We start from the raw sequence: 15,238 nt of genomic DNA, 5'->3' as shown, positions 1-15,238 counted from the left end.
TTTCTACATGAACTAAGACAGCATTGGCTCTTGCCATGGCTGGCAATCTTTTTGGGAAAATGGTGGTCACTGGTGTTGTTGTTATTGCTGCTGATAATACCAGCAATATTGATGGGACTGCCCTTAATGTCTGTAAACTCTCTCAGCAACTACTCTAGGTCAGGGCAACCTGGAAGGGTAGTTGGGAGAAAGGGCAAGGAACTTAGAAAGCCCCTCATCTAAATCACTCAATGTTCACTATGTCCTCTGGGACATTTGGCATAAGATGTCATATGGGGGTCCACTTCTGATACACAGGGGCCAGGATCAGAATCAGGTTTTGCTGTAAGGCTTACAATACAGGATATCTCCAAGTGCTCCCAACCTATGGTCAGGACTAGGTCTGAAGATTAGAAGACTAACTTATAAGAGATCCAATATCCACAACTATGGGAGAAGGAAGAGTACAGAGACAGAAGCCTGATGAGGGCAGTGGGCACACAGCTGGGCACAGCCTCAAGATGGGAGGTAGACACGAGCTTCATGCAACATAGCCTTGGCAAGGACCATATGTTCTATGGCTTTAACCTATTCAGAGTTGGGAGCAATTCCAAAGTCTGACTCATTTCTTCCCTGAGGACAATCCACATACACATATTACATGAGGTTCAGGTCCTGAAGGGCTCCCCACGGTCTATGTACTGAAATTCTTCCAGGGCAGTCCTTTGGTGGCCAGGGAAGACCACCTATGGTGTCAGTTGTGTGAATATGAGTGACTTGCATGATCTCCACACTTCATATTCCCTGGTATTTTCTCCATAGGGATACCAACACAGCAAGCAACTGGGACCCCTTAAGTCTGGGGGTATTGAAAAGATCTGTTTTTTTCCCATCCACCATTCTGTCAATACTTACAATATCTGCTCTGCATGCCAGACTATGGCACAGACTGTGAGAGAAATAAGACAAGGAGAATCCTCAGGAGACGAATCTTGGGAGGAGATGATATAAACATGACTCATTCAGAATGTGTCACAGACCTGTGTGTAGACAGATGATCCTATAGGAGAGGAGAAGAATTCCAATGGGGACCCCAGAACTAGAGGGTACTCCCCAAAGTAGACTTCAATGCTGGCTTCAAATTCAAACAACAACAACAACATCAGAACTGCTGTGAAAGGTCATGCTAGCCAAGTGGTAGCTTTCTACTGAACCTTGGGAATAGATGGGGAACAACCACATTTTCAGATTTCTATGATGGGACAACGTCTTGGGGGCCACACCATTGCCCTTTCCAGGAAGACTGAGTCCTAGAACTATTCCCTCTGTGGAATGCTGATGACTCACTCCTAGCCACTGGTCACTTGCCCTAATCACCCTGGGATCAGAATCCTAAAAAGAGCTCTATGTCCAGAGATCATCCATTCATACTGGCCAGTCCCCAGCCTGCTCACCCATATCATGTGGGCTTCCCCATAGCAACCACAATGGAAGTTCTTCCTCCCTTCACCTTGGTCTCTCTGCCTCCTGATTCACTGTGGAGCTTTCTATGTGGCCCTGATCACAGTGACATCTGTTTCTTTGGACATCTGTGAGGATGGACATGTCTTCCTTCAGGACACTCACTTCTGTGTCTGCACACATCATACCCTAGCTGATTAAAAAATTTGGTTACCCTTACAACCAGCAGTGTTTCCCTGGGGGACAGGAAATCCAGTTAGGCTGTGTCCAAGAATCATCAAATGATAGAATGATGGTTTTTCCTAATAGGCCTGGCCCACATGGACCACTGTTGGGGGAAGAAAGGACCCTCTCTCCCCAGAGTTGTACCATAGCCAAAGGAGACTTAAAGCACGACCTGTGAGGTCAGCAGATGAAACAGAGATTGCCGCAGGCCACAGGCTGGAACACTAGGCCACTCATGTTTCTCCACAGACAAAGACACAGTCCTGTCCTTCCCACTCCAGCCCCAAGGCAAGAAGAATTGGCCCTTTGTCCTGCCTAGCTAGAGGTCACAGAGGCACCTCTGCTAAGACTTTCTGTGCATTACTTGGGCAGAGGGCTTCCTACCAGGGAACTCAACAGAGACCATTGTTCTGGGTGGAGGCAGGCCCTGGGGGCACTCAAGGTCTCAACCATTTGAACTGCTCCTCTCTGAGGATGGAGACTATGGCCTCACACATGAAGCATCTTTATCCTCTCTCTCTCTCTCTCTCTCTCTCTCTGGTGGTTTCTGAGCAGCAGGCTTTCATCCCTCAGCAGCTGGGGAAACATCCACAAAATGACCATCTAAGGTGTCAGTAGTGACATACACCCGTGGTGTCTGGTCACTTACCATGTTGTCCCTTCTGACGTATGATGCCCTGGAAGGTCAATCAATAACTACACAGCTAACCAGAGCTCCCGGCCAGCACTTGCCCACATCCTCCTAGTAGCCTAGCTTCTGTGTGAGGCAGTATTCACACATGCCTTCCTGCTTCATGCCCCCTCCTCACCTTCCGTTCTGCTTTGGCCCCTCTCCTGCCTTCTGTCTCGACCTCAAAGTTTCATTGACTAGAATAGCTTGATCTTGGCTCTTGCTTTTGTCTCTGATAAGATGGTTGCATATCTTACACTGGTTACTTTTACATCCCTGTGGACCAACTATCTGACCGAAACGACTCCCGGGAGGGATGAGATCTTCGGGCTTCCAGTTCCAGATGGTCCAGTGCATCACAGCAGGGAAAACATGACTGCACCAATGGCTCTGTCCACAGCAGGGGGGGTGTATGGTGGAACCCCTCACGTGGCAGCTGAACCAAGAAGCACAAAAACGAACTTCAAATACAAAGTAGAGGTAGCCTGCAAGGCTTGCCCCCAGTGACCTGTCTCTGCCCACCAGCTTCCCTATCCCAAAGTTCCACAACTTCACCAAACAGAGCCACCAACCGGGCCTGAAAGAAAGCAGGACCTGAGAAAAGAAAAGGGAGATAGAGTTCACACTTAAGTGATAATGTGTCCTATTTACATAGACTGTTCTTGGTCTTCATCCTTTGTCCTAATTTTAATATTAATAGCATCCCCTTTTGCCCTCTGAACATCCCCTTTGGAAGATAAATGGCATAGCCAGCCTCCTTCATGAGCTCCCTCTGTTCCCTTCCCCTCTCACTGAGACCTCAGCCCTGGGCAGCACCCTTTCCAGGGCCAGGTGTTACACTTTCACTATGCCCAGCCACACCAAGGAGTGAGGACCAGACAGCAGGCACCCTCTCCTTAAGTGAGGGCACTGAGGCTGTGGTGAATACGATCTGCCCAAATCACTAAATTCGTTAGCAAGACTCTAACCATTCAAGAGTTCCTTATCTTGGTTCTTTTTCCACAAATCCATACCACCTTTACAACCACAACCACCCTATCAACTAAAGTCTGGGATACCCCCTTGGGGTATGACCTGTACTATAAGCCATTGCTCTAAAGTTATTCTATGGGTGATAGGATATCTTGATCCAGACTGTTAATAAAGATCTCAGAAACCATGTCCTCTCCTTTTCTTGGCCTAGATACAAATGATATGCTTATATAATACTTGAAGAATCAATCTAAACAATCCTGAGTCATATAGCTTTGGAAGACTCTACAGAAGTCATACCCACTATGATAAGGGAGGAAGGCTCTCTCCAAACCTTAAATTTTGACTCTCCTGCCATGTCCGATCTGGGCTTCCTGGGTCAAGGTCATGTATGGAAAGAACCCTTATCACCAAATAAGATTTAAAAAAAAAAAAACCCACATCACAGATGGGCCTCCAAAGAGATGGGTACATGGCAAGGATCAGTTACGATGGAGAAAGTCCCCAGTCTCTAATCCAAACTCATACAAAGGTCCCAAACATAGGCTATATTTGAATTGTTGGCATCAACTTTGGGAAGCTGGCCACTGAGATCTGCCCTTGGCATGAAAAATAATTGATATAGTTAAACAATGTGTAGCTAAATCTCCACCAGGTGTGATACTTTGGACAACTCTCCTCCCAACTCTAATCTGAGGCTCCTTATCTGCAAAATGAGAATGCTAAAGTTCATCTATGCTGCCCAGTTGACAAGCAATTCAAACTATAGTTATAAATTTAAATTTTCTAGTAGCCACACTATAAGATGAAAAACAAATTAATTCATCTAAGATATATCATTGAATGTAATATAGACAACTCATTATCCTTTCGACATATAGTGAATACAAATGTTTGAATAAGAAATTTTTATTCTTTTCTGACTTGGCTTTGAAATCTGATATCCATTTTATATCTTCAGCATATGCAAACTGACATCAGTCACCTTTCAATAATTTACTCAATTATTGCTCAATAATCATGATATGGTAAAGTGTCTACCATAACAGATGTGGTACAGGGCTGTGTATTCTGAAAGTCCCCTTTTGTTTAGTGACCTTTGAGTTCATGATCACGTATCTATACTTTGTTTAGGACTAGATTCTCCACCTCCAAGTTCTGCCCATCGGCTCACCAGGAGGCACAATGCTACTTCCTGTCCTGCCCATGTCCTCACATTGTCCTTGAACCAATAATCTCAGAATATCAGATTTAAACCTCCTCAACTTTCTCCTAGGCTACAGGACTCTACCTCCTTGCCTCTCCCAGTCCAGAGTGTGAGCCTGACTTCCAGGGACAGGATTACCCGATGGCCCACACTCTAGCAGGAACAGAGAAGAAAGAGGCAGTCTTCATGTGGGGCAACTTTGTGAGGATTTGCTTCACACACAGCATGAGACCAGCGTGATGCCAAGTTTGAGGACTCCAAAGAGAACCGGCTGACAGTCACACTTACTCTTCAGACCCTAACCACAATGAGCATAAGATAAACAACTGAAGGACGAAGTGAAACAATCAAACAGTCCACATTAAAGTGTTAAGTCGGATACTGCACCATCAGAAGCCGTATCAGTTGGGGGTCTCAGCAGGAAACAGATGGTGTACTCAAGCTGGATAATTGAGGAGAGTTTAATGAGAGTCCTATTTTAGAATATGTGGGAAGGGCTTAGGGAAAGCACGAGGGATAATATGCAGCTCCTCCTGGTTTGAAGAGACCAATTAGAAGAGACATGCTGAAGCCAGCTGAAGCCAGCAAGACCGTCTATGTAGAGAGGTTCACTTAACAAAACTGTGGCGACCCAAGGAACCCCAAGTGGAGACAGATCTCCCAACTCTCTCTCCTCTCACCTCAACCTCCATCCTAAGCTGTTTCATTCCATTGACAAACCCCAACCTGAATCCAAAGGTCAAGGACCCATAGACCCTCCCAAAGCACAAAGCAGGAAGGATGAGGACATGTAGGGACCAAAAGAAGATCCCCAGTCCAAGGAGTAACATGAAAACATCATGGGTAGCAATATTTCTGGAGGGTGCAGGGCTAGATCTGAGTCTCAGAAAATGAGTGAGGTGTGATCTGCAGAGGTAAGACAGCCTTTGGAGGTGGGCAGCCTGTGGAGGTGGGGTGATCTGTGAGATGGGGTGGCCTAGGGAGATGGGGTGGCCTATGGAGGTGGGTGGACTTCAAAGGTGGGATGGCCTGTGGAGGTGAGTGGCCTGTGGAGGTGGGGTGGCCTATGGAGGTAGGGTGGCCTGTGGAGTTAGGATAATCATGAAGGATCTCTACAGAAAGCCCCAGTCTTCCTTCTCTCTCCCACACCAAGTTATTGAATCTTGGGCTCCCCTCCTGGAAAAGTTGGACATAACCTGAGAGACTGAACGAGAACTTAGCCCCTGAGAGAAGATGAGGCTTTAAAAGAGAACAGAAGTTCTGTTGTTCTCGAAGTCTGGGCGGTAGCGAAGCAAGGCAGGTGCTCTGTGGACTGGGGTAGACCCTCATAATCCACACAGAAGGATGAATGCCTCCGGTTCCTAGATGGAGTCTGGAGAAGAAACATCTAACAGGTTTAGAGCAGTAACTAGAACTGGTATGACTGTGGGGGGCGAGATCAGACATAAGATTAACTCATTGGCAACATGAAAGTAAAAGAGAAAGAAATAGCAAATACAGTGGAGCCGAATGTGGACACTGTAGACGGTTAAATGTACCTCGTGAATCCATGATTCCATTATGCCCATAATAGAGAAAAAGGAACTGAGATTCACAACATTAAGAGACTTGTTCCAGGTCAGAGAATCATCAAGTAAGATAGAACAGGGAACCAAGTTCTGAATCTTTTTGTATTTCCCACATTTTGATGAAAGAAAGCTGCATGCCAGCAACAAATAAGGCCTGGATATATGCTGCTTGCCAAGAACAGAGAGTCCTGAGTAATTAAGACATTATTGTCACAGGCATCCAGAGGCTGAATTGGAACTGCAGACACCAGGTGACAGTTCAGAGAACTGTAACCTGGAAGGACCAATGAGCAAGTCTCGTGGCAGAAGCTGGGCATGAGCTGATGCCAGGTTTCGACAGAGGCCATGTGCCCTCTCTTAGGAACTTCTATCCCCTTTGACAGGCCATATAGGGAGGAGCCACCATCCCCCAGAACTGCAATCCAAATCTCATCCCATGCACAAAATAAAATTTCAAATAGACACGGACACACAGGGTTTATATTTAGTCTGTGTATCCTGCCAGGCCTTCTCTGCTGGATAACAATAAAATGAGAAGTAGGCTCCAGGCCAATCACCCAGACATCAAGCATGAAGAAGTAGTGACAGATGACATCTATGCTCTACCCAAGTTCATTACATTTTTTTTTTATCTTCTCTCTAGAGCAGAATGTTTGTTAGGACAGCCTTTCCCATTTGTAATATTTTCAGTGTGAAAATCCAGGTCATTATTTCTTATTTAGGCCGTGTCTGCTACAGAAAACCACCAGATGGTAGAAGGGTCAGTGGTGTTCTCAGTGGCCTCATGACTGATGTGGCCAATATGTTTCGCCTGAGTCAACGTGATTTGGTGTTTAAGGATGGGAGACAGGAGGTTGATGGTGACAACCAAGAAAAACAGTGATGGGCCACACAGCAGCTCCTATGAAGCGCTAATCAATCACAGATAGGAAGCAGCCTGTGGCAGGTCTACCCGTGCTCTCCATCATATGTGAAATGTACACCCGAATCACAAGTTGGGGTGAATGGCTCAGACCCCCAAAAAAAGTATTTGCCATACAAACGTGAGGACCTAAGTTTGACCCCCAAAACCCACATTAAAAAAGAAAAACTCAGTGTGGTGACACATACTTGTAATCCTAGGATGGGGGAGGTAGAAACAGGCCTGTCCCTGGAGGAAGAAGGACATCCCTGGGACTCTTCGGACAGCCGTCCTAGCTGAATGGGCAGGCACCTGGCTAACAAGTGATCCTGTCTCATTAAACAAGGTAGATACTGCCTGGGGGATGATACCCTAGGTTGGCCTCTGTGTACACACATACACACGTATCCATACACACCTGCACATACACACACCTAAACATTGTCAGTACTGATGCCTGGACCCCACATCAGAAATTCTGATTCAGTGGACTGAAATGGGGCCAGAAATCAAAAGGAATTTTTAAAGCATAACAAATGCAGCCAGAGTTGAAAAAATATTACTTTCATCACTTCCACTGTCTCTGGACCCTCTCTTCTTCCCCACACCCTGTTTCTGCACCCCAAACACAGCACAGAATGAAACAGTGTTCGGGAGCTCTGCTTTCCGACTAATGGATGGGGTGGCCGTGTAGAGCAGAAGCCCAGCATCCTAGGGTGTGCTGGCAAAGCTGAGAGAGCTGTCACTCAAATTCCCATATGGTCCGTTTACCCTGGCCCTGACAACGCCCCCTACATCCACCAGAACTCAAAGTCTGCCTTCTTTGGTCTCTTGTGCTCACTGCAAGCCTCAGGGATTATCCTGAGAGCCCCAGCTGGCTTCAGCACTGGTCCTAGAACACAACAGTAGCCCATCCCGCTGGCTGCCCTGACCGAAAGGCCCCCCACACTTGAGAAGGGACGGCGATGGGGTTGAGTGTTTCCTGCTTGATGTCCCCTAGGTTGATTTGCCCCATATCTGAAATTGTCTCGTCGATGCTAATGTCCTCCTTCCTGTGGTCCCGGAGCTCTAAATCCAGGAGCCATTTGCTAGGAAATGTTCATATTTATTTGTGAAATTATACGGACCTTTATAGCACACTTACAAAGATGAATAAATCCCTGCTTGCGTGGCCCAATTTGTTGTTCTAACCTGACACTTCTGTGTCATAATCACCTTTCCTTCAGCCAGTTATGGCCAAGGCTGTTAGGGATTTATTAGAAGCATTTTATAATGTGTTTTACAAGATGTTGTTGAGGCTGTGGCTTTGTTTATGGGGGGGAAAGAGGGAGGGGAGAGACAAAAGGGTGGGAAGAAGAATGAGAGGGAGAACGATGGAAGCTGGTGACTGAGCACCCAGAAGCTTCTGGAAGCAGAGGATGAGCTAACTAGGAACTCCCTTTGCAACACCCACCCCTGCTCGCCCACCACTTGAAGAACTTTGATCTCTCACTTCCACAATATTATTGATCTTCAGAGGTGGGAAAGGGGAGGGGGGAGACACAGACATCAAGGAGATTTCAAGATAAGACCGGGGAGGAAGGGACCTCCTTTACCGCCAGTGAAATATCAGAAAGCTTCGCTAGAAATAAACTTTCCACCTCTGGTTCTTTCTCCCAAAGAAAGGGAAGGAAGAAAAAAGTAAATGGGAGGCAACCTCAGCCACCGACTTCCAGCTCTTAGTGTGAGCTAGAAACGGCTCATCCTTGCCTCGGGAGGGTTGTGTGGAAGGTTACTGCAGACTGTACAAGGAGAGCCTTAGAATCCATACATATTTACTGGCCTGGAACTGAAGAGCTAAGACTCAAGAGCGAAAGCCTGAATCCCCAGAGAGCTCGCCCCGTGAGGACGGTCACATTTGAAAGCCAGCCACAGCTCCATGTGCTAAATACGTTCGTAGAGCTGTGCACAAAGATCAACAGTTGCAAAAGTAGAAATGACAGCTTTCAGGTCATGAGGGACCAGCTCTGAGCTAGACCTTCCGAGAAGAATTACATTTTCTAGGGAGAGACACACTTTCCACCAGAAACAAGAGTGAGGGGTCAGTTGAAGGTTAAAGGCAGCCGTCCATGCCGTAAGCAGGAGTTGAGCACCATCAGGAACCTCAGCTTTCCTGGGGGCTGGACAGAGGTGGATGAGGCCGTCAAAGGCCTTGCCTGTGGTTCTCATGGAGTTAGATGCAGTCACCTGTCACTGAGACCCAGAGCCTGGAGAGAATTTACTAGGTGTGTCGAAAAGCTCCATATGGGAATGGCTATGATTTCAGGTGGCTGCAGGTGGTTCTGAACAAGGGAGCTGGGGGCCAGGTCAGAAGTGGACATCTTACTCTAAGAGAAAAAGAGATGTCTCCGCTTGCATTTTCAAAAGATCCTTGGCCCAGCACCCATGAGCACGCCAGTGTACCATTTCTCTATGCCAAGTCCTCTGAGCTCCAAGTGTCTAGTGATTGAGTAGGAAATACCAGCTAAGTCCAGAGCACCTTTGAGTGTCAGGGAGGAAGGAACATGTAAACTAGCAGCTAAAGTCATGCCAAAGGGACAGAGGGGCCTACCTGAAGGAGTCCCCAAAAGCCAAAGAGGGAAGAACCTGAGCAACAGAGAAATAGCACAGTAGTGGATTACAACCCAGATATGAAGAAAATGAGGTGATATGGACACAGATCAGTGAAGAATTATTAAGTAACTAAGTGGAGGCAAGGAGACCAATCTCTCATGGGTAGTTACACTGGGCTCCAGGAGGTGGAGTCCCACTCCCTTCTCTGTTACCCATTCTGAGAGGGCTGCTCCTGTCAAATTGCTTGGAAAGTGTAGAATGTCCACAGGAAGAGGAACCAGGTTGCTTTGCAGAGGAGAACCCGGCAGGCTGCACCCCAGCCCAATGGCCAAGGTCAATACCATCAGTGAAAACACACACTGGCTGTATGTATCCTTGATACGATGCCATGAGACTTTTATTTCACCTCCCACAAAAGATACAACTCCAGTCTCAGTGTGAGAAAACCCCAGAGAAACTCAGATGAAGGGCATCCAACAAAACCTCCCACTAATACTTGTAAAAACAATGAAGGCCATTACAAATAAGGAAAGCCTGAGAAACTGCTGAAGCCAAGAGGAGCCTAGGAAATATGATGACTAAATACACTGTGGGATCCTGGAGCAGAATGGATGTTGATGGCAAACTTGTGAAATCCAAGCAAAGTGCGAAGTGTTGTCAAGAGTAAGGGCCCAGTGTTTGTTTCTAAATTGTGCTGAACATATCATACAAAACTGGGCATGAAAAGCCTAGAAACTCACTGCACTGTTCTTGAAAGTTCTCTATGAATGTGTTTTATATTAGTTTTTAAAAGGTCCCTGGGCCGCGGTGTGCAGACAAAGTCGTGGGAAAGCAGTACGAGAGAAGAGGGTGGTTGTGAGCATCAGGGGGCTGTGGTGATGGCGACAGCGTGTGAAGGTGGGAGAATGAGAGATTAGAGTCAACTACCAGAGTTAGGCTTAACCCTCAGGGAGGATCAGGTTGAGGGGTGTGGGGTGGGGGGAAGCAGAGCTTCAGCTGAAGGCTCGCCAAGTTTGAGATGCTCACCACATCCCCATGACGTTTGAATGGCTGTATCTGGAAGACAGGGAGGAAGCGGCTGAGACCATAGTGACTCGGCAGCATCTATACTGTGTCCAAAGCAGTGAAACCCAATCTGCTCTTCATGCAAAAGGTCTATGGAAGCCCATAAGTATAGGATCTGGCATTTGTATGGGTGTAGGGGTGGAAAGCAGTCAGTTCCTGGGCTAGGGTGCAAGCAGTATTTGCCTGAATTAAAAAAAAAAACAAAAACAAAAACAAAGCAGAATCTATATAAAGAAGATTGGAGACAGGCAAAAGCCACAATTCAAGAGAAAAGGAATGAGGCCCTGAGCTAAGAGGCCACAGACTTGCATGGGTTTCCTCCTGCTGATGTGTCAAATTATCATCCAGTATCTTCAGATAACACCAGTTGTCTTCCATTCTAGAGTTCAGCCCTTGAAATGGGCCTACTAAGCTAAAATCAAGGACCCTGCAGAGCCAAAATCCCCTCTAAAGGCCTGAAGGGATTTCCCTGCCACCTCATTCCTTTGCTCGCCTGTCATTCTCAAAGCCACCAGCACAGTCCCCTCAAGTGTCTCTCTGACACTGACTCTCCTGCCTTCCTCTCCCACATTTAAGGACCCCTTGTGATCATGCTGAACCTAGCAGTCTCTTTCCTTCAAGGTCAGCTGACAAGTAACATCAGTCCCCTCTGCAACCTCATCTAACCAGATCAAACCCCGGATTATGACATCGACTTGAGTGGGACACTTACCTAGGTATGCCTCAGAACCAATTACCTGTAGCAAGCTTTGGCTGGAAAGGGGCAACACACCTTCATGGCAGGAGGTCCAGGCATGCAGGAGTCAGATGATGTGGGTGCATATCACATCTCTGTAGCCACAGGCAAGGCCAGGACAAGCATCTCATCTCTGTGGGTCTCAGGTTCCTGTCTTTTAAAGAAATGTAGTAGCATCTAACCTTGTGTGGGCTCTAGAAGACTAAAAGCTGCATAATAATAACACAATATAAATAGTAAATGTTGGTATTGTAGGCAATAGACTCATTAGTACAGTGAGGCTAGGAAGGAGGAAAAAAAAATAGTGTGGGATATTCATCTGAGTGGCTGAACCGAAAATGACAGAAAGCCCCAGAGGAGGAGTCATTAGAGATTGGCAGGCTAAAAATAAGCACAGAGTCTCAGATGTGGGGTCTGAGGTCTCAGGGGACCTGAGGAGCCACATGGTACAGAGTGACTTTGGGTGAGTCACTGTACTCCACCACTCCCCTCCTAAGTCAGATGGAATGACCCCTGGCACCACAGAGCACAAAGCCTGGCCCATGGCACACAATGGACCTGGGAGACCTCAGCTATCTGGCCTGTTAGCCAAGACGCTGTTAAATATTAACCACTGGAGAGGCTGCAGCTACAGTCTCCATCCCTGCACTCCTCTTCCCTGTCTTCCTCAGGGCTGCAATTTGAGAGTTCCCTCTAAAACTGTTCACATTTGATTGACATTTGTTTTAGCCACATTTCTGTTGCTGTGAAGAGACAATATCACCAAGACAACTCATAAAAGGAAACATCCAACTGAGAGCTTGCTTACAGTTTCAAAGTGAGTCCACGACCATCAGGGCAGGAATGTGGAGGCAGGCAGGCAGGCATGGCATTGGAACAGTAGCTGAGAGCTTACATCTGATCCACAAGCAAGAGGCATAGATAGAGAGCGTCACTGGGCCTGTCAGGGCCTTTGGAAACCTGAAAGCTTAGCCCTAGTGACACACCTCTTCAAACAAAGCCACACCTCCTAGTCCTTCCTAAACACTCCACCAACTGGGAACCAAACACTCAAATATATGAGCCTACCTACGGGGGCCATTCCACAGCATTGTAACCTTAGTGGGAGGAGGGAGCTTGAAGAGGTGACTGGGCCATTGGGTTAATGTCATTGTCAGGGGACTAGATAAGCTATCTTGAGAGTGGATTCCTGACAAAAAGGGACATTTGCCTCCATTTCTTTTCTGGGGCTCACACCTGCTCTCTTACCCTCTCACTGGGCCTCAGCAGATACTCCTGCTGTGTCCCTAAACTTCCCAGCCTCCAAACAAGCTCCCCTAGTTTATTGTTTTCCTTCGTCTCTGGACTCTGTTACAGTACCAGTAAGTGGAATAAAGAAACCCAGGAAACCGTGAGGGCATGAATTCAAGAGCAGCCTTGGGAACAGGCCTCCAAATCAGATACAGGAAAGCTCCATTTTTTTTCCTGCAGGTCAATGACTTTTAATAATTCTCCACAGACTTAGACATCCAATTAAAATTCCTCAAGGGCAGACACTGGGCCCCATTCATCTCTGTGTACCGAAAACCTAGCACTGGGTGGCATCATTAGGAGTTCAAAGGAAGGGAAGGGGGAAGGGAGGGAGACCCCAGGGAGAGAAGGAGGGAAGGGGAGGGGAGGCAGACAGATGAGAAGGAGGGAGGAACAAAGACAGGAGCAAGGGAGGGAAGAAGACGTGGGAAGGCAAGAATGGATGATGAAATTAAACTATGGCTCTGTTCTAAGTCTGGAGGAAGCATTTAAATCTCCTGACTTTTCAAATGAGTGGCTTAGTGCCTATTCCCTCTGCCACTGGCTCCTCTGGGTACAGGTACCTAAGCATCTAAGCATCACAAAAGTGGATGTCTAGGCAAAAGACACAATGGACATCCCCCCACCCTCTCCCTTCCAGGCAGGCAGCCCATGCACCACATTTATACCTGGGATATGTCCAGGGTCTTGGATGGAGCCTTGTAGGCATGAAGAGAGGAACAGATGTGAGGCCCACAAAAGCCGCAAGGACACTCTCTGCAATGCCCTACAGTGTCATCCCAAGGTCAGTGGCAGCTGCAGTCCATCTGGACCCTGAAGCCAACCCAGGACAGTGTAGCTGCTGTCATGGGTTACACTCTTGTTTGTTTATATTAGGTTTAGCATTACTCTCGGTACTGTGATTCTCAACTCTCCTGGCCTTCCTTTGACAATGATGCAACGGGAAATAGTTTGTCTTTAATTAGATGGCTGAGTCTATGGAGACCTGGACCAAGCCACTGAGCTGCTACAAAGCTACAAAAATAGATCTTTCTTTGGCTTTGAGGGCTCAACTCCTGCCACCCAAACTTGGCCTGGCTGCCCCTGACCCTCCTTCATCTTCCCAAACCAGATGATGTTCTAGGCCTTTCTAAAGAGTTCCCACACAGCTTCTCAAAGTCGCCTCTCCTCCAGTCCTGTAGCATAGAGGAAGACAATGTTCTAAGTATCATTTAGCAAATGGAGAAACTGAGGCATTAGATACTGCCTCTGCTTCCCAAGATTACAGCCAGAAGACACAATTTCTTCCCTTCAATGAGTCTGCTCTCTTCCTCCCCACCCTACATGGGTGATCAGGTACTATCCATACGTTGTCTGGGATGTTCATACCTAGCAGCCCCAAATCTCTTAAAAACAGACAAGAAGTTAAGCATGCCACTTTCCAGGTAAACTAAGAACTAGCAACCATCATCCCATCCCCTTCTCAGAATCTATACCTTAGTCCTTGATAATCATAGTCAACCACCCACACATGTGATGGGTGCCATCAAGGTTTCAGGTAGAGTGAACTGAGAACCAAGAACCTGCCCTTTCCTGGTTTGGTTGTATTGAAATGTATCTGTGGGATATTAATATATCCGAGTGATAACTTGCAGAGGCTAATGCCTTTGAAATACTGCATTGATATGGTTTCCCTAGAAACTGGAGATACATAATATTATGTATCTCAGCAGACAGGGCCACCTGAGTGGGTCAGCACCTTAGTGGGTAAGAATCAGCCACAGCCTGCACCGTGTTCTCCAGGGAGGAGAGGCAGAGCAAGCCCAAGTGTGGCATGAGCTTTTTATAATAACATCTGTTGGTTCAAGGCTAGAAGGGTAATGGTGGTAGGCTAGTACATTGTCCTAATGTGATTTGGGGCAAGGACAATATGGAATTTAGGGAGTGCAGCAGATAAAGGAGCTGATGGGGGTTGGGTTTGAAACATACTTCCTGGTACATGAAATGACGTTCATAGACAAGTTGTTCACTGTCCCTAAGAATGAGCCCTGGCAAGGCAGTCTCTTTCTAGCCAATGTGGTCTCTCTAATATGTCAAACATCACAAATACTGAGTATGATTCAGCAGGAGAAGGGAAGCCCTGGTATTCTCATCCTCATCACCATGAACAGAGACAAGGCAACATTCAGCTAACAGTGGTCAAACAGAGCTCCTGGCCTCCCTGTTCAGACCACTGCCCTGTGATACAAGGCTTCCTGTCTCCCACCCTCATATCACCTCAGTTGAACCTGGGCCAGGCCAGAAGGAACATGTGGACCAGGAAGTAGAGGATGTAAACAGTATGACTAAGTGGTTTGCTTGTCCTTATCTCCATGGACTTTCCAAAATACAACCAACCCAATAAAGAAAACCAACCTTCATCATCAACTCACAAATACATCTTATTTTAGGGACAATACAGCCCAGGGTATATCTGCTTTGGCATGTCATCTCCTCCCCTAGGAAGTCTTGTGATGTACAAGAGACACAATTGTGAAAAAGCTCCCAGACCCAGTTCACTCTATCCAACACCTCCTGCTCAGCAGCCTGGATG

Source organism: Peromyscus maniculatus, chromosome 9 (genome assembly GCF_049852395.1).
Source record: "Peromyscus maniculatus bairdii isolate BWxNUB_F1_BW_parent chromosome 9, HU_Pman_BW_mat_3.1, whole genome shotgun sequence".
NCBI classification, from domain to species: domain Eukaryota; kingdom Metazoa; phylum Chordata; class Mammalia; order Rodentia; family Cricetidae; genus Peromyscus; species Peromyscus maniculatus.
Note: the sequence above shows the minus strand (reverse complement) of the source record.